At 39.6% G+C, this 20,246-nt stretch overlaps 1 protein-coding gene across 3 annotated transcripts in view; it reads right to left on the bottom strand.

Moving 5' to 3' along the window:
• Nucleotides 1-9,796, bottom strand: part of CUL1 (cullin 1) — a 47,827-nt gene extending 38,031 nt beyond the window's left edge. The window contains exons 1-2 of one of the 3 annotated variants that reach the window (XM_015275907.4): nt 9,754-9,796; nt 3,267-3,364 (exon numbers count right to left, since the gene is read on the bottom strand). The gene's annotated coding sequence lies outside the window, so the exon portion shown is untranslated. Of the gene's footprint in view, nt 1-3,266; nt 3,365-9,200 lie in introns of all 3 variants that reach the window. The other 2 variants (XM_040696453.2, XM_418878.8) reach the window with 2 other exon arrangements.
• Between the last annotated feature and the right edge of the window lie 10,450 nt (nt 9,797-20,246).

Here is a 20,246-nt window from a genome sequence, read left to right as displayed (position 1 = left end):
AATATATATCCTGTAAAATGTACATAACACTTAACTTTGCTGCTTTGTGTTTCTACAATTATGGCAAACTAACTAACAAAGACACACTGGAACAATGCACCACACTAAAGCATAGAACAAATCATATCTTATTCGTATTTAATGTCCTAAACAAGTGTGCTACAGAACTAATAACGAAGGAATTTCACAGCTTTGCAATGAAAGCCAGGAAGATCAAAGGTCCAAGAGCAGCTATTCACCTCTTCTTGAGGCCACAGTTTGAAGTGCATGTTACACACTCACAAGCTTGGACTACAGTCCTAGTAGTCCTACAGTCCTATTGCGTTGCAAGAGGAAGCACACAAATTAATTTCATCTCTAGAATCCAAAATAATAAACTTTTAAATTTTGGTACTACTTGAACTCTCCACACAAGCAAAACACGTTGGTTATGAACTTATATAACTCTATTACTCTATCAGCACCCATAAAAAATAACTGACCATTACTCTTACTAATCTGTAGAAAGTAAACAGCCTAGAACTTGAACATGGTTTAGTAAAAATAAATAATAGATACATATTTGTTCCAACTCCTACAAAATACTTAGTTAATGTATAAAAGTTCACAACAGAAGACCAATCCTTTAATTAGCTAAGAGAAGGTGCTATAACTATTACAACAACCCACTCAATGATAACATTCTGCCACACTGCCCCACCTCTGACAAAATACAAGGGAATGCTGTCAGGAAGTTTCAACCTCTACTGCCATACCACCAATATAAGCCGCTAGATGTTGTGGGCCAACATAATAAACCAAGAGGCATTACTTTCAGAGCAATTCTTGTACTTCTCCCAAAACTTCAGAACAGAGAGATGTGCTACTCCGCCTCCTTTTCATTAATCAGGGTAGAACACACCTCATATGCAAGGCATCAGATTTCACTTGAAAACAGTATCTTGAGTTTTACTGACCTTTTAATAACAGACTATTTCTTTCAGCTATCCTATATGAGGAAAATAACATGCATGTTGGATAGGTTTCGTTGTGGGAGATATTTTCTATTGCTGTTAAGACACAGCCACACAAAACTTGAAGTCACTTAGTCATTTCCAAGTATTTCATCCCTTGTCTAATTTCAAGCATAAGAACAAAAACATTGTTACACCTAACAGTATGAGCTAAGGTGACTAGATTTAATCAGACCAAATACACACATTCTAGGGAAGAAAATCAATTTTCAGTAATAAGCTAAGGTAGAATGACTGCCATTAGAATAACCTCAAAGACTTAAATGTTGTGAGGTTTCCAAAACATACAAATGTGAAATTTTGACTTCATTGCACATCTGTACGTGCAAAATCCTTTTTCTAAAACTGAATGCAAGTTCAAAAATAAAGCGTAAGTTCATTTAGACACTTGTTGCCATTTATCATTTTTGATGAAAATTAGTGTGATGACCACATTCACATAAATGGTCACTACAAGCAGCTATCAGCTCTCTCTGGCCAAAGGACAAAGCATAAATGTTTAACCTTTGGCATCCAAAGACAAGAAAAAGTACTATGTTTACTACAACCACACACTTGAAAATGCAAGATGAAAATCCTCATCAAGCTCTCTAATTCCCATTTTTCCAACCTAACTTCTTGATCTTATTTCCTCCCACTCCCCTGTATTTCAGCAAGCCTGATCGAGAACTTCAACAGATGCTCTTGTACTCAGCAAACAGCAACTCTAAAAGAGGCTACCAGCAGTCTGGCTCCCAGAGTCTCTACCATCTCTAAACTGAGCCAAGACAGTGATTTACCCAGGATATGCAATACAGCTAAACAACACGAAATATTTTCAAAAGACACAATCAGAAGCACATTAAACACTACCCTTATTCTAACACAAGTTATTTGCTTACTCTTGTACTTATTTTAAAAGCAATGTAAGATATTGGGTGCTTATTTACATTCTAGTTACAATAAATTTAATTTCAATATAATTGAAGTGACCCTAAAGTATTACCACATTGAACTATTTGGCAAGTATTTGCCTTTTAATAAGCAACCAAACGTACATTAATTGCTTTGTACCAATCTTCACGCTAAAAGCCAAAAGTAAACCAAACCCTTCTCATAACCTAGTAAGTCTATTTACTCTTCCTATAGCCCCACTTACAGAATACAGGCAGTTAGACTGTTTTATATCTGTAGAAGACTCCTCAAGTCATGTAAACACACACCTTTAGGAAAGGCATGTAAATGAAAAGAACAGAGCCAAGAACAACATACCTCCTTCCACTGCCAGCTAACCCTTAAGATGTAATTTACAACATTACACAGTTACAAGCATTAGCTTGGGCAGGAAGGAGGACAACTTAAAAATTCTCTTTCACCTTTTACTTCCATGTCTGTAAAATTTATATAAACTGTTTCTAACTGTTTCTTGGAATATATTATTTTTGCAAGTGTTTTTTTTTTTTTCTTTTTTTAACTCCTCAAATCTCACAAATCCTAAAGGACACAGCCTCCACTCTAGTACATTTATTTCTGATGGGGTGGAAAGAGGCAGAAGAAATAATTCTATTTTGCCCCTGTAATCATTTGCACTAATCATTTATGATTTGTAAGACACCTTCTATAATCATGTGCTTCCAAATTAACTATTATCACCCAAGTTTAAGTGAGGTTATCATTATGAACTCAAAACTCTAACATAACATAGTGTAGTTGAGCCATGGTCCTATACACAATATTTTATAGCACTGATCTTTCTGTCTGGAAGTATTTTGGGTCACTAAACTATACAGCCAGTTTACTCATGTAAAATGACCTAACCCTTACAACAATACTAGAAGCAAGCATATACTTCACACAATACAAACATGTAACTAATCTAAATCTAATCTGTCCACAGTAGACATTTATTTCCACCGTGTTCCAACAAAATGAATCCCCAACTATTGTTGTTTTAAAAAAAGTTACTCTAAAAATCGCAACAAATCATATCAATACCAGAAGAGAAATATTAGAATATTCCTTTTCTCTTTTCAACTTGAGCACAGATATTTAAGAAACAAATTATGCTAGTTACAATGTTGAGTTTTACTATATTATTATTACACACTACTGAGCTACATGCAGTGTGAAAGTCTTTAGTTCTTCTTTTCAGAGGAGTTAAATTCAGTCCATCCCATTAAAAAAAAAAGAGTGAAAGTGAGTATGCTAATTTGACAGTACTTCAATATCAAGCTATGCTCACATGGTATACAGTTTGAACATTTACTAGTTTACCTTAGTGGCAATGTCTTCACTCAGGACTTTACAACTTCAGTTGTCTTCTTCCACTTTCTTTCTGTGAGTTACTACTTCAATGGACAGTATCTAAAGCTCTGTAAGGAACACACTTCTACCTTAATTCACATACCAATGACTAAGTCACCAACTGCAAAAACAAGTGTTATTCCTCACAGATATAAAAGTATAAAAATACAGATTAATTTAAATATTTAAACAAAACAAGGAAATGATGGGAAATGGCAGTTTTCACACATTCTTAAGTTATGCATAACTGTGTTCACTAAAAGCATTTTAACCGACATTGTTTTAACTTGCATGCCTAATTTCAAGGATTCTTCCAAAACATGACAGTTCCCGAGAGCATAAAGAAAGTTTCATTGTACTGCTTTTTTACTTCTCTCTGCTTATTCTTTTACTGATTCTCAACACTGTTCCATTGCTTCTTGATTTCAGCTTTCTTGAGCAAACAGCTCCTGCAGCTAATGACGGGAATCTCAGTACACTAATGCAATAGGTGATACAAAATGAACAAGTATATAAGTGCTGTCTCATAAACAAAGGCATAAGTTTAAACTCCTAAGTTTAGACAAGGTAAATTTCCCTGGTACACCTACACAGTCTTCTCCACTAGAAGCTGAAGTAAACACCAACTTTGTAAACAAGAGACCACATCCCTAACACAAGTATACTTCTGAAGTGGACATGTCTTCTATAACTTGAAGTCTCATGTCTTTCTGTGTTGCAAACAAGAGGCAGGGTGTTTTACTATTTTTTTTTCATTTGTTTTAAACTGAGTATGCAGTGATAAGCCTTATAGTTTTTTAAAATACTGATTGTTTTCAGCTCTTGCATCAAGGAAAAATGAAGGCAGCCGACGTGAAGAAAAACAACACTGAGTGCAGAGAGAATCAAGTCAAGACATGAGCATGAAGAGGAGTAACAAAGGCTTTGACAAAAAAGATGACCCACAGAAACAGTTTACCTGTATTCCCGCTCTGTGACTTAAAATACATATGGATACAATCTGAATTAAAAAAAAAAAAAAAACAACACATGCCTGGGTGGACAACATGGATCAAGGTGCATTTACTGAATTAGTGAGGAAAATGGAGCTGATGAAAATGAGGGAGAGCCAGTTGTGAAAGCACAATGGCAGATACATGATATGCCAAGCAGAAGGCAAAACAGTGTACCTTGCTCTTCTTAAAAAGCAAATTCAGCAGTAGTAACAGCAAGGAATCATGCTGAATTGATGTAGCAAGAATAAACACAGAAGGCCCTGGAAACTCTGAAATATCCTGAGCCAGTTTAGAAACCCTACTGACCCTGTAAGATCAATTCTTACGGAGAAAAAAAAATTCTAAAACTTGCGAGTTTACCTGAAGCCAACTTAGTAAGTTAGAACACTGATCCTACAGACCTACACCAAGACAATTTTGGTCTGGTTTTACAGTTCACTGCAGTCACAGTATCACAGAATCATTAAGGCTGGAAAAGACCTCTAAGATCACCTAGTCCAACCATCCACCTACCAACAATACTTCCCAATAAACCCTTCCTTAGTACCACATCCACACATTTCCTGAAGGATCCTGAAGCTACAGGGACAGTCACTTAACCTTTTCCCTGGGCAGCCCATTCCAGTGTCTGACCACTCTTTCAGAGAAGATGTTTTTAATAAATCCAACCTGAACCTCCCCTGGCACAACTTGAAGTCATTGCATCTTGTCCTATTGCTAGTTATCTGGGAGAATAGGCTGACCCTCACTTCACTACAACCTCCTTCCAGGTAGCAAACTTTACAACTAAGATCTCCCGAGCCTCTTTTTCTCCAGACTAAACAATCCCAGTTCCTTCAGCTCCTCCCTCAAAAGGCTTATGTTCCAGACCCTTCACCAGCTTTGTTGCCCTTCTCTGCACACACTCCAGGGCCTCAATATCTTTCTTGTAGTGAAGGTCCCAAAACTGAACACAGTACACAAGATGTGGCCTCACCAGAGCTTCACACAGGGAGATGATCACCTTCCTGCTCCTGCTGGCTATGTTTGAACATTCAAGACAATTCTTTAAATGTCAGCAGAAATCACTCTCCATCATAGTACCATTTAGTGCACCAAAGCATACAAAATCATACCAACATGTTAAACATAAAAAGCAATTTTCACTTGTAATAATGTTTGCACTTAAAGTTTCCACATTGCTCCTGGAGACTGGTGATTCTTATCTCTAAGTAGTACTAATGCTTACAAGTGTCAGCCAGTTCTGACTAGAATCTCTTCCTAACAGCATACTAATTTCACAGCACCTTCCATCTTGGCACTTCTGCAACAGAACAGCCTCATTAAAGCCTAAATAGGGATTCACACATGATTTTTCCTGGTTCAACTAAGATATCTAAACTGTGAAAGCACAACCTTATAGCAAAGAATTTATACTGCACAAAAGCAGGTTTGTATAAATTCAGCTAAATTTCAGCTAGTTTTTAATCACTTTTAATCTCCAACAGCTGCAAGTCGTAAGACTGGTACAAAAGTGAAACATCTTAGCATCTTAAGTGAAGCAAAAGTTAAGACTGATAGACGTGTCTAACAGACACACCTAAATCCTTATTATCTCACACCATTAAGTCTTAAAGCTAAGCCTGCACATAATGAAATCAATTTTAATCAATTTACTTAAGCATATTTGTTTTTGTGTTTCACTCCTCCTACTAGCAGTGGCACATCCACAAAGGCATGCTTTCAGAGAGAACAAATTTCTTCTAATAAATCTAGACAGTAGAGAACAGACTGCTTTCTTAAGAAAATGCAAGTTTTTCAGTAAGTATTTTACATTGCATAGTGAAGTTTCTTCCCTGACTACCCATAATCACTCAACAAAAATGGTTTACTATAATCCTTCTTCGTCCCTCCACCCCCATCCTCCCCAATTAAGTCCTCCAAACTTTAGATAAACTTCCCAGATTTTTTATTTTTAGAGAAAATTCCAAAGTTTCCAATGCTGTGACTCTGGACGAAATGAAGAATTTACATATAAAATTAAGCTTAAATTACAGAGAAAAGCAGGGTGAACCTCATATAGCTAACTACTCATAATGCAAAGATTCTTAAATCTAATTATATTCCAATTCTGCAGTTACATTAAAGTAAGGTTCTAAGTTACAGCACTATGTAAGTGCGTATCAGCGCAAGACAACTTTGCTACTTAATTATTTAATTCTGTCTGTAAGACGTCTCAGCTGTGCTGTAAAGCAATCAATAGTCAATCTGTGGTAGTTCCACCACTGAAAAGCCTCAATTTCTTACAACAAAAACTTACTTTAAAAAAAAAAACAAAAAACCACAACAACCACAAGTGAAAGCTCAGTGATTCTCTGCAACTTTCCAAGCACTGAATTTTCTCATGTTTGTCTTTTCCTTAGTCGACTCAATGGTGTCAGTAACAACAATAAAAATTTTAAGTTTACGCCCTCTACAGGTTACAATTTTTACCAAGGTCACTGCAGAAACTGCCTACCCCCTCAGACAAGTTAAGGCTGTAAGGTGTACGTAGGCGCAACCACCATCCAGTTACCTTATCTAATCCACTCCTGCCCTCTGCAAATTGGAAAATACTGGTTAAAAAGAACAATATAGCAGAATATGCATCAGTACTCATCTATACCATACTGACAATTCCCAATCTTCACATAAGTAATGCATATTTTTTACGTTAAAACAAGTGTAAGTGAGACATCTTTGAAATGACTTCACCTGCTTGGAAAATTAAAAAAAAAAAAAATAAGAAGTTTAAATGCCAGAGAAGACTTCAGGTATAACCAATCCACATAACTACTGGCTCCCAGTATGTGACTCATCATTGAACTGGGCCCTACTGAAGTAAGTGTAACTATGTAGAACTACACACTACTTGAGAAAGTTAACAGATGAAAAGTAGTACTCAGAGATCTTAATGTACAAATTTTAAGAAAACACTTTTTTAAATTGAATCTCTGAGATAACTTTTTCAAAGTACTCAATAGTATCTCCCTAACAGTATAGCTAGAATACCCTACATTACACCAAGATGGAGAATAAGTCAAATTCAAAAAAGCCACTCTCAGATCAGTATCCAAATTAGAGTATGCATCAGTATAGCTTAAATTAATTTCAATGCTTTATACAAACACAATGAAATTTTCTCATGCAGTGGAAAATAGGACTATAGTGAAAGGAGGATAATTTAGTTAAGCCAGCACAATCATTTTATCACTCAAGCAGTGAAACATGTATGCCCAATTCAGGTGCCTAAGCAATAAACTATTCTCAATATAGAATAGACAAATGAAAAAGTTTCCTCGAGAGAGGTAATTCAGCTCAGAAGCCCAGTTCAGTTGTTCTGAGTTGTTGTGAAGTTACTAGGATGCATATAGTCACTTAAGAAAACAAGATCAAGCTGCCAAAATTAGACACCAAATTTGGATTCTAAAGTTAAGTGCAGAAATCACTCTCCAGATTCAATGTATTCCCCACACTGCCACACAGCATGTGGCACACAGAAGTGTTTAGTGTTTAAGTCATACTTCAAATATATCACAACAGTAAGATTGGTTACATCTCATAATCTTAAGAACCAAAGCAAGTAAGACAGACATAAAATAAGAAATTTGGCAATAACTCCTGAGAATCAAAAGAAATCACAAAGCAGAGGGAAAAGACTACTTTACAGCAGTCACCAAGTGCCAGTGCAACACACTTCTAACCATCATATGGCAGTACTGCAGCAGCTCACTACAAGCATGTCTGGAGTAAAAACCACGTACCATGGTACCGAATAAGTATCTTACTATTTCCTTAAAGAAACGCATCCTAAACACACTCTGTATCTGCTAAGTACCAACTTAAAGTATTACAACAATACAGTATTACAAATAGTATTTAGCATAATTTAAGTCACACAGCCACTAGGTACTTCTGCTCCCCATGAAAACCTTTTGGCAGGACTGAGAGGATGGTCTGAGATGGAAACTTTTTTCTAGACTAGCATTGGGTTAAGTGTGTATTAAAGTGATCATATATGAAAGCATTTATTGATAAAAGGTTATTAAGGAAGTCAGTAACAAACAAATGAAAACAAAATAAGGTGAAACAAGTAAATAATCTGCAATCTCTTAATGTTTAAAGATAAACTGAGCTCACATTCCTTCCTTGTCAAAGGCACAGCTGGAGGACTTAAACACAAAGAGCAAGAGACAGCAAGTGAGCCTACAAAGGAAAGGAATATGTCAAAGGGAAAAGAGGTGAGATAACAAAGATTTTTAAGACAAGAAAGTAAGATCAGAAAGGCAAAAAAATCATGGTGAAGGAAACAGTTACTGGTAGGAAGAACACTGAAACAGGGAAGGTGATAAGGGAATGATGATGATTAAGAAATATAGCTTGAAAAGGAAAAAAGAAGGATTGGAAAAGAATCCCAGTAAGGACACAGCTTTCAGTGGCAGTCAAAGTTACTGAGAGACAAAGGAGGCAATTAGCTGCAATGACAAAAAACTGCAGGACTAGCCATCTGGATGGAGGCAATAAATACATGAACAAACAGGTAAGAAGTTATCAGGCAGAGGAACCTCTCCCTGGGAACACAACAGAAGGGAGCTACAAGAAGGGAGCCTTGATAGAGAGAAAGCTGGGGAAGATGACAAGAACTGAAATAAATACTTTAGAGATGATAGTAAGGGATTGGGGACACAGATAAACTTGGCTACAACCACACAGGTCCTTGACAGACCTAAGTGACACTAAAGTTTTTCGATGGAGAAAACAGGGTGAAAGGTAGCCACATGGAGAAGGCAAAGGAGAAGTGAAGGCAGGCGAAAAACTAGCATTGGTCGAGACAGGCTACAGGAAAAGCTCCAGGGGCCTCAGGATAGAATAGACGAGACCTAGGACGTACACGGCCTGGGCGTGCAGTCCTATAGCCAATGGGAGGGCAGAGGAGGTGTGGAGTTCTGGGAAGAAGGGCCCGAAGGGCCAGGATCTGAGAGAGATGTAAGGCTGGGGCAACGACGGCGGCGGCCCAGGCCACGTGCCGGGAAGGGCTGGGAGGCCGGGCCGACCTCGGAGGGGAGCGGGCACGCCAGCCAACAAGCAGATCTGCGACGCCAGAACTGCCGGCAGCGCGGGCCCCCGCGGTTCGGAGGGGCGATGTAATTCTAGTCTAGCTAGAGGCCTCCCGCACCGGCCCGCAGCTTCGAGGCCGAAGCTCTGAACCCGTCAGACAACGACTCCCGCCGCCTCTGGAACGCGGTGTACGCCCGGTATAAGAAAGGCGGGCGGGCAGGTCGGCTAGGCCCAGCCTCTCCTGCTCCCGCTCCTCGCTGCATGACTCAGGGCCGGGCCACGCTCCGTTAAGCCCTCGTCCCCTCAGCCCGGCTTGGGCTCCCCCGCCCGGCCTGGCTGCGCCGCCGGCCTGGCTGCGACACAGCACCGCGGCCTCCCGCACTCACCAGTATCGCACGTCCCGCAGAGTCAGGCCGCGTCCGCCCGCCCCTTCCGCCTCCGCCGAGCCCAGATCCGCCTCCCCTCAGCACGGCTCACAGGGCGAGAATGCACCGCCCACCGGCTTGGCTCGGCCCGATCCACGGCGTGGAGGGGGCCCAACCCGTGGGTAGGCGCGGAGTCTCACTAGCCTGCTGCCGCCTCCTCTCCCCTCCCTGAAGGCGGGCGAGAGGCTGGCAAAGACAGCGCGGCAGAACCTCTCCCCGCCTAAACCACCGGAAGAGATCAGCGTAGCTTGAGCCTCGCAGCCGGAACTAAAAATAACCAGCAGCCGCGGCGCCCGCGCAGGGAGGGATTGCCCTTTAGTTGTGCTCGTATCCACAAGCCTTCCCTCTCCGGCTACCCCGGCGGAAATGACAAAGGCAGGTGTGTGCAACCGGAAGTGACAAAGGCGCGGTCGTGCGACAGGCTAGTGGAGCTAGACCGCATCTTTTGGCTTGCGCGTCCTGCTGCCGCGGAGGAGTCCTCCTGCTGGAACCCCAAAGTTAGCCCACTTCTAGAGCCATCGAGGGCACTCATTCTCCAATCTGAAATGCTAAGACTTATATCCATCCACGATGAAATCGGAGGTGCCTTTGTATTTATTAGATACCATTTCTTAGCTTGTCGTAGGCCACTGAATTAAGTGGTATCTGGTCTCAAAGTTCCAATGAATGCTAAAGATCTGTGTGGCATTACTAAATTAAACTGAAAGGCATCAAGAGTCATTAGCTTTAAGTAAACACTGAATTGAAAAGTGGCAGTTGAAGAGAGGTTGTCATAATTACCTAAATATAATTAAAAAAAAAAATCTTAATGTCATTGTGAATTTCAGAAAAGAAAAATCTCAGAAAACAATGTTGTGGAGAGAATAGGGTAGAAATTCTTTGAAAGAAAAGTTTGATCATTTGGTTTGTGAGCTGACAAGGAGATGTTTGAAGGTCTAACTGATAGGGAAATAGATCATGAACTAAATTAATGTTTGTGATGTATGAACAAATGTATATAATTTTAATGAAAGATGGTAAAATGCAAACTCCTAACTTTTGCATCATTGTCACGTGGATTGCAAGAGGGGCAGTTAATTTTTAACAGCATGGAATGGATTATGCAAAATCATGCCAAAATTAAGCCAGGTTATTAAAATTAAGGTTTTGGAAAAGTAATGTTTTGGACTCTGTCCTGCCTTACAGTTCCACAGTACTCAGGAATAAATATTCATGGAACTGGGCTGCAAAGGAGGAGAGTGGGATTAATGCATCCTCTGTATTTTGCTTAGTCAAGGCTTCCTGTACTGTATCCTCCCAAACTGTGCAGATTTCTCTGACAAGATGAAGTCAAATGCTGGTCTGAATTATACCAGAAGATACTTAAAGCAACTTACATGGAGTCATAAAAAAGTTTTGTTCTTTGTATGAAGAATTCTGCCCAGAAAATGCAATAGCTTCTTATGAAGAGAGAAACGGGGAAGCAACAGAGAGAAACAAAAGATTTCTTTGCGCTCCAAAATGTTTCACTTACACACTGTCTCCATCAGCTTTACACCATTTTCAAAAACTAGCCTTCTAAAGCTTAAATTCAAAGCCCTTAGCCACTTAAGTGCTTGAGAAAAATATTTCTCTCTAAAAATGCCTTCAGCACAGCCTGGTAAAGTGGACACAAGCAAAACCATTGACATAGCTCTTCTAATGAAACAGCTCTGGTTCAGTACTTGAGAAACACTGTCTGAGACACTGGTATAATGCAGAGCATGGTCACATCAGTCAGTTGGATGGCAACACAGTGCTTATATTAATTTTGCCCATGCAGACATACTTTGCAAATGTCATTCTTAGGCATGACTAAGTTTCTGGTTTGCCAGTATGGATTGCACTAGAGAAGAGTCAGTGTTAGTCATCCTCTGTGTTGCATCACTATGGTCAGCTCCGCACAATAAAGATGAGGAAGGGTGAGAGCAAACAAAATGGTCTGGATATGGTTCCATCTCCCCCAATGGACTGATAAAAGATAAGGACTTATTTTTCAGTCTTGGAAAGTAAGTTTTACTCAAGTATTTTCAAATAGTTGTATTTATACAGAGAAAAAGCCATCATTGGTTTAAAATCCTAAGAGGGAAAAATAGAGTAGTGGAATTAATAAGGTTGAGAAAGACCACTAAGATCACATAGTCCAACTATCAACCCATCACCACCATGCCCATTAAACCATGTCACTCAGTGCCCTATGTATCCTTTCTTGAAAACCTCCAGGGATGGTGACTCCACCACCTCCCTGGGCAGCCTGTTCTAATACCTCACCACTCTTCCTGAGACATTTTTCTTAATATCCAACCTAATTCTCCCCTGGCACAACTTAAAGACATTACATGTTGTTCTATCGCTAGTTACCCAGGAAAAGAGGCTAACCCTCACCTTGCTACAACCTCCTTTTCAGGTAGTTGTAGAGAGCTAAGGTCTCTCCTGAGCCTCCTCTTATCCAGACTAAACGATCGCTGTTCCCTCAACTGCTTCTCCTAAGACTTGTGTTCCAGACCCTTCACCAGCTTCATTGCTCTTCTTTGGACATGACCCAGGGCCTCAGTGTCTCTCTTGTAGCAAGGGGCTTAAAACTGAACATAGTGCTTGAGTTGTGTCCTCACCAGTGCTGAGTACAGAGGGGTATAGTCCCTAGTCTTGTGACTACGCTATTTCTGTTACAAGCCAGGATGCATTGACCTACCTGGGCACACTGCTGGCTCGTGTTCAACTGGCTTTAAACTAACATCTCCAGATCCTTTCCCTCTGTGCAGCTTTCCAGCCTCTCTGCCCAAGCCCATAGGGATGCGTGGGGTGGCTGTAACCAAAATGAAGGACTCAGCTCTTAGTCTGTTAAAGCTGATACAATTGGCCTCAGTCCATTGATCCAGCCTATCCAGATTCCTCTGTAGGGTCTTCCTACCCTCAAGCAGATCAGTGCTCATCCCAACTTGGTGTCATCTGCATACTTACTGAGGGTACACTCACTCCCCTTGTGCAAATCATCAGTGAAGATAGAAAATATGGCTGGCTCCAGTTACTGACCCCTGAGGAACACCACTCATGATTGGTTACCAGCTGGAATTAACTCCATTCACCACCACTCTCTGGGCCCAGCCATCCAATCGGTTTTTACCCAGTGAAGAGTAGGGCCACTGATAAACAAGGCAAGTGGAAACGAAACAGGCAAAAAATATGGGAGGAAGGCAGGTCCTGCACTAGATTGAATTTTTTGCTTGAGATCTGAGAATTATGAATGTTGATGTTTGTGCAATGATTTGTTTGTTACTTTAAGGAGGCAAGGTACAGTCCTCTACTCTTAATTGTGATGATGGTAGTTTGTTTGGCAGTCTGAAAAGACAAGCCTTAAAAAGTCCACATTGTAAGATGGAGACATCATGTGTAACATGATTCATTTATACACATACTGAAAAAAAATCCAGTTTCAGGGTAAGTGGTCACAGAAAGAAAAGAAGAAATGAATACCAAAGTAAATATCACTTTTTTCCCCATAGCAGAATGTTTAAGTTGTCCAGTGGAATTTATGTGCATGACATGAAAGGGGGAGACATTTCCTTTAGAAGCAGCAGCAGCCAAAATATCAAGGACAAACTTCATGGGAGAAATCAACTCCAGAATGAGTTTACAAAGGTGCTAAGAGAGGTCTGCTTTTAATTTCCACAAATTTCTCACTTGCTACAGTGTTCTGCTAAACATTGAGACTGTATTAGAGTTCACAGGAATATAATGGAGTAGCTAATACCAGAGAGACTACTGCTGAACTTACTTCTGTCATAAAAATTAGCGTAGAGCTATGCTACAGAGTTTCCCAAATACATTCACACTTTTTAACCAGTGATAAGCTCTTAGTATTGTTAATTTCTTTGACCATAGTCAGCATGCTATCAAAATGGGACAGAAGTTTGAAACTCTCCCTCAAAGACATCTTAGCAGTAGTCAAAGTTTTTCACTACCCAATACATTTATTTGATGAATTATAGGTGATTTTTGATAAGCATTATAGAAACATAACTGTAACTACTAAAAGTCTTCAGTCTTCAATGTGTTTAATGAATATGCACATCTAACTTTCCTTAAAGGTGCATGAACATTAGTGTAGGGCAAACAGGTATTGGACCAGAGAAATTATCACATTACAAAGGAGAAATGAAATAAAGATCTTACCCATGACCTGGGCTCACAGAAGGGCTCCAAGAGGAGCAATCTCCAGATAGAGATCCTTCCTTCTTGGGAGTCAGCCCTTAAATGGGGTCCACCCCTTCCGGTCACTCAGGTGAAATTGAGTCAGCTGCAGGGGCACAGGTGAACACAGCACTCACCTCAAGTGGTCAATCACAGGTTCAGGCCATGATTCAACAGTTCCCATACAATTAGTTACTATTATTTTCATTTCAGTTATTTAGTCCAGTGCTTCCAATTTTGAAGCATACAGCTGGTCAGTGAAAGTGATGAAGAGATCCTGCAATTTACATTCTGCCAGGAAAATCCTCAGATGCTGTGAGCACTGAGAATGTTAGTATGATTTGATTGGAACAAACAAGTAATAGAGATGCAAAAATAAGTTATTATAAGGATATGCAATGTAGGTGAAGAAGGGAGAGAAGATGTTCTGCTGGAAAAAAAAAAATCACTCAGGAGTAGATTTAGCACTAAGCTGGTGGCACAAACTTTGCTACGCCTGTGAGTTTGTGACGTGACTGCAGCATATAGCAGGAAAGATACTACAACTATCTACACTAACCTGATAAATCTTTCAGTACACATGCAAAAAAAAAAAAAAAAAAAAATCAACTTCCTAATAGTTAGTGTGGGATGGTGTTTTGGTTTTCCTCAATACTGTGCTGCATAGATATAGTCTGATAAAGTTACCACATTCCATGCTATGGAGGTAGGCCCACTAGCAACTGCTTTCAAGCCTATAATTTTTAATCAGATTTGATAGAAGCACATTATATTTTCTTTCTCTATGGAAAGGTACTCCCTGAGTCCCAGGGTGGAGGTTAATCACATCTGCCTGTGACACTGTCAGTGGTGTGACTCAAATATTCAGACCTAGAGGTAAAAGATTCTCATAGTCCAAAAGCAATTTTTTTTTTTTTCTACACTGGGACAAGCAGCATGGAAAGTTCTGAATTATCCATCTGATCTTATCACCAGAAAGGGTATATTTACATCTGGAAGTCTGCTTGGCACTCAGTTCCAAGCAGTCCTGCGAGTGCAGCACACTTCCTCATTGTCTGTCCTTGAAAAAAGATGAACCCAGGGCTACTCAGAAATGGAATACAGCTAAATGATATTAGATCATTAGATTAGTCAAACTTCTAAGGAGTTTGATACGAGTTAGGCACTTGCCTGAGTAAAGATTTTTCTTGCTACAAGTCAGAGTGACATTTTTGGAATTTATCTTGCAACCTGGTAAAGTTACAGAAATATCTGGATACTTTTCATGTACATAGTGGTTAAGGACACCTTAATGCACATTTTTTCTATCTTTCTTCATAACCAGAATACTTAGTACTCCATTGTGCATCCTCAAGTTCTGACAGGAGCTACAATTTCCAGATATCTAGAGTCTGTTCAGAGCAACCTTTAATAGCCTTGTGTATCAAGTTGTACCAGAACAGTTTCTCTGTGTATCTCATGCATTTTTGTGAACTGTATTATAATTATTATATGTTTTTACCTCCAGGAAGTGGCTTAAAATATGCTCCTACTCTTTTTGCTCTTAAAGAAATGCCATCAGAAGCCTATGGAAAGTGTTCTCTATTCCCAGCGTGAACACAAAGTTTCACCCCTTATCTAAACAAACTGCTTTCTCAGAAGCCTTATTACCTCTTGATCCTATGAGTGCTTTGTATTCAAATCTAACATTAACAATTTAAAGGAGAAATGCTTTGAATAACCTCTTTTTATGAGATACTTAACAGTCATTTTGTTTTCCAGGAGAAAGTTGGTGTGGGTAATTGATTTTATAAATTACTGCAGACCACAATAGATGTACATTTTCAGTTTTTTTTTTCCCCCTGGCTGAAACAGCTATATCATTCTTTTCTTCCTTTTTTTTTTTAATCCCCCTTTCCCTCCTAGGTCTTCATACTGTTTGACATAAGGCATATTACTTGACCTGAAAGGAAACAGTATTATCTACAAGTATTAGAAACTAAGTTGTGTTTTCTTTTCAGCCAGAGCATTGCAGAGATCCATAAATTTGCCTTACTTGCCAGGAGAATGCTGTTCTAAAGTAGCATTAGGCTTTGGATATGCTAGCATGAGCCCTTCTCACCACATACTGCACTATGTAGAAGTGAAAAAGAGTAGGAGAAATTATCTTGCTTATACACCCTGCAGCTGGGATGTGGGACTTCCTGCCTGTAAGTACACATCTGCTAAGAGTTGAAAATAACTAAGCTACAGGTATCATTTTTTTCATAAATGTATTATATTTGCCAGAGAAAGCAAGGATTGTTATGAGTGCTATAAGAAAAAGTATTTTCAAGACTGATGTAAGAAATACACTGACTGTAACCCTATTTACTCATATGTAGTATCTCTACTGAAACAAAATATCCTCCTCTGGTGTCTTCCAATCTCTGTGCTGTAGGGAAACTGTTAGGTCACTGAACTGGGGATTTACTATGAAGAAGAGTTAGCAAATATCCAAGTATATATTTTCTGTGATTTCTGTCTAGATCAGATAAGTTTCAGTAATTTGCATAATGAGGTAGCTGCCAGAGTGCTTTAATGTTTCTATTTCAGAAGACTGAGAAAATCTAATGAATTTTTATAGGTAGAAGACACATTTTGTTGATTAATCACAACCACCTTCACACCATCATGAAGAACTGACTGACACTCAGTTGATCAAGCAATCATTTTTACTCTAGTTCTCTGGTGTGCTTTTTTCCTAATTAAGTACAAATTTTTTTGAGATCCAGATAGCAACAGAAGATGTACTTTTTTCTTGAAAAGAAAGCTAATTTACAAGTAAATTACGAAGGAATTAAAATTACTGTTGCTAAAATAAACCAAGTACATTGTGTCACTTGTGACTTATGCTTTTAGTTATTTGTAATTACAGTTTGCCTTTTATCGTTCAGTAATATATGTTAGGTCTCCCACATATTTTTGAAAATTCACCTAGTTTTATGGATAACAAATAATTTTATCTCTTCACTGAACAAAAGAATGCATAAAATGAAGAATGACAATATTAGTATGTGGGCAAAAAACAAAGTCCATTGTAAGTACTCTGGATGATAATTGCAGGAAACAATGCCTCCACTCCTTGAAATTTGTCAGAGACTAAAATCTGGGACCATTTGGAACACCATATACTTGAAGACATAACCAAACCACAACTGCCCTCTTTTACAAGTAAACAAAAGTGCCTGCAGAAACTGAGAATGTGCTTATTTTACTCTGTTTTCTATGCTTCAAATACCACAAGTATTTCTGGATACTGTATACTCTTACTTAGCATTTATACATCTATCTGTATGAATTGCAGTTATGTGACTTGGAAACGCAGATGTCTGGAGTTAAAATGAATTGTTCAAGCCCAGGTGTCATATAAAAAGTTAAGTGCTGTACTAGGTGTGCCCCTTGGCTCCATGCAGATCAATTCTCAATTCCTGCTACGTTTATTTTTTCATCTGGAAAAATGAAATAGCATAAAATTTGATCCTTTGACTCAAGCTTGGAAAGGATTACTTTTGTTTAGCATCATGGCAATTTTGTTAAATCAGAGTATCAAAAACTGACCCCACCTCTGTACCATGTAAGGCTATCTTTGAAGAAAGTGCTATGACAGTGAGGAAAATAATGTTCAATAGTACAAGTCATTCCCAAGGCAACTAATCCCTGAAGAACAGCATATAAAAACATTTGAAAATAATTCTGACAGCATTGAGGTTGGCAGGTAATGCAGTTGCTCTGTACACCCTTACTGTGAATGGATAATTCACAACCTGTGAAGTTGTAGGCTGAAAATATTTCTTATCTAAGTATAGGCAATAACTATGATGTTGATTATTCCTTGTTTCCATGCTGTGTAAGATGACATAAAACTGGGACTCATTTGGGCTAAGATGGTCTAGACACTGTTTTGAACTTGCTTAGTCTTTTCTAGATCTTCCTGTGTTCAAGAAAGCATTTGAAATAAAGCAGATAATCACCTGTGTGTAATGAATTGTCTGAACTGGAAGTTTTACAACACATTAGAACATAAGTGAATAAAATGCTAAATATAATGTAGTTTTCCAGGTGAACAGCTTTGATTTTATTTAATATTTACTATCATTATAGGTGGTCAGTTCCGTATGATAGCTGATGCATCACTCCAGACAATCCAAACAAGCCCTATGTCATTAGGGGTTCCACATACTCTAGCCAAGTGCCAAGTGTCACAAACATGCTTGCTCAAGATGCCAGATACTACTGCTTTTTATCATAAATGTGAAAAACTTAATATTTTATTTAAAACATCCTGAATATGCCACTTAATATTGGAAGACCACCTGAGGTTTCTTTTTAGGAATGGAAGACAACTTGTTCAGGATGCCCTCTCCAAGCAATTGGAAGAGAAGAAAGTTACTGGTAGTAGTCAACATGGATTCAACAAGGGGAAGTCATGCTTGACCAACCTGTAGTTTTCTGTGATGTCATCACTGGCTGGGTAGACTGGGGAGAATAGTGGATATTGTGTACCTTGAATTCAGAAAGGCATTTTATACTGTCTTCCACAGTGTCCCGTTATGAAACTTAGAAAGTGAAGGGTAGATGAGTGGACACTGAGGTGGATTGAGAACCAGCTGATTAGCGGAGCTCAGAGGGTTGTCATCAGCAGAACAGAATCTAGCTGGAGGCTTGTAAATAGCAGTGTTCCACAGCGGTGAGTGCTAGGTCGAGTGTTGTTTGACATCTTCATCAGCAACCTGGATGAATGGATAGAGTCCACCCTCAGCAAGTTTGCTGATGATACAAAGCCGAGAGGAGTGGCTGACACACTGGAAGGCTGTGCTGCCATTCAACAAGACCTGCACAGTCTGGTAAGTTGGGCAGAGAGGAACCTGACGAGGTTCAACAGGAGCAAGTGAAGAGTCTTGCACCTGGGGAGGAATAACCGCATGTATCAGTCCAAGTTAGGCGCTGACCTGCTGGAGAAGAGCTTTGCAGAGAAGGACTTGACTGTTCTGATTGGCAACAAGTTAGCCATGAGCCAGCAGCCTGCCTCTGTGGACAAGAAGGCCAAGGGTATCCTGGCATGCATTAAAAAGAAAGCGGCCAGCAGGTTGAGGGAGGTGATCTTCCCTTGCTACTCTGCCCTGACGAGTGCACATCTGGAATACTGTGTCCAGTTCTGGGCTCCCCGGTTCAAAAAAGACAAGGAATCTCCTAGAATGAGTCCAGTGGAGGGTAACAAAGATGATTAAGGGCCTGGAGCATCTCCTTTATGAGGAAAGGCTGAGAGACCTGGGACTCTTCAGTCTGGAGAAGAGAAGGCTGAGAGAGGTTCATATAACTGCTTATAAATATCTAAAGTGTGGGAGTCAGTTGATGAGACTCTTTTTGGTGGTGAGCAACTGTAGAACAAGGGGCAATGGGCAGAAACTGGAACACAGGAAGTTCCATGCTAATGCAATGAAGAACTTATTCACTGTTAGAGTGATGGAGCACTGGAACAGGCTGCCCAGAGAGGTTATGGAGTCTCCTTCTCTGGAGATACCCAAGATCCATGTGGACAGCCACCTGTGTGACCTATTGTAGGTAACCTGCCTTAGGAAGGAGGTTGGGCTCTATGATCTCCCTTCCAACTCCTGCAATTCTGTGATTACTGCAACTTTCCCATCTTAACATCATTCCTTCTTGTTAAGACTTCCAATATTTAGTTGTAACGTGTCTTTAATGCCTCCTTTTATGTTTCCTCTGAGCTGGGAATGTAATTTTCACAAACCATGCAAATAAACTGGATAATATGCCCAATTGCTTTATATTAAGGAAGCTGGCCTGACCGGTAAGAGGGCTTGTGTGATCTCCTTTGAGGACGTGGGATAGCTTTTGGTTTTGTTTGTCATCTGTGACATTTCTGCCCTTGAAAACACCATGTACTACTGGTAAGTCTCATAAAATTCTTGCTGATACCCAGCCATCAAAGGACCAAAATAGCTGTGCTAAACTCTGACTGCACTGGGTGGCATCACACACATGAGCATCAGTATGTATGTCCACTTGGGTGTGAGGAAGTGCTGAGGCTGCTGCCATCTCTGTTGCTCCCACAAGGTGGAATTTTTTATTGTCATTGAAGTGTTTGTTAATGCACTGACGTCGTTCCATTGGTGTTAAGTGGCACCTAGGACAAATTGCTTCTCTGCTTCCAAAGGTAAGGAATTTGTTGGGGTGAGGGGGAAAAATGTTTCCTTAATAGTTCT

The sequence above is a fragment of the Gallus gallus genome, chromosome 2, assembly GCF_016699485.2.
Source record: "Gallus gallus isolate bGalGal1 chromosome 2, bGalGal1.mat.broiler.GRCg7b, whole genome shotgun sequence".
Taxonomy (NCBI): Eukaryota; Metazoa; Chordata; class Aves; order Galliformes; family Phasianidae; genus Gallus; species Gallus gallus.
Note: the sequence above shows the minus strand (reverse complement) of the source record. Positions and strands in the feature narration are given on the sequence as shown.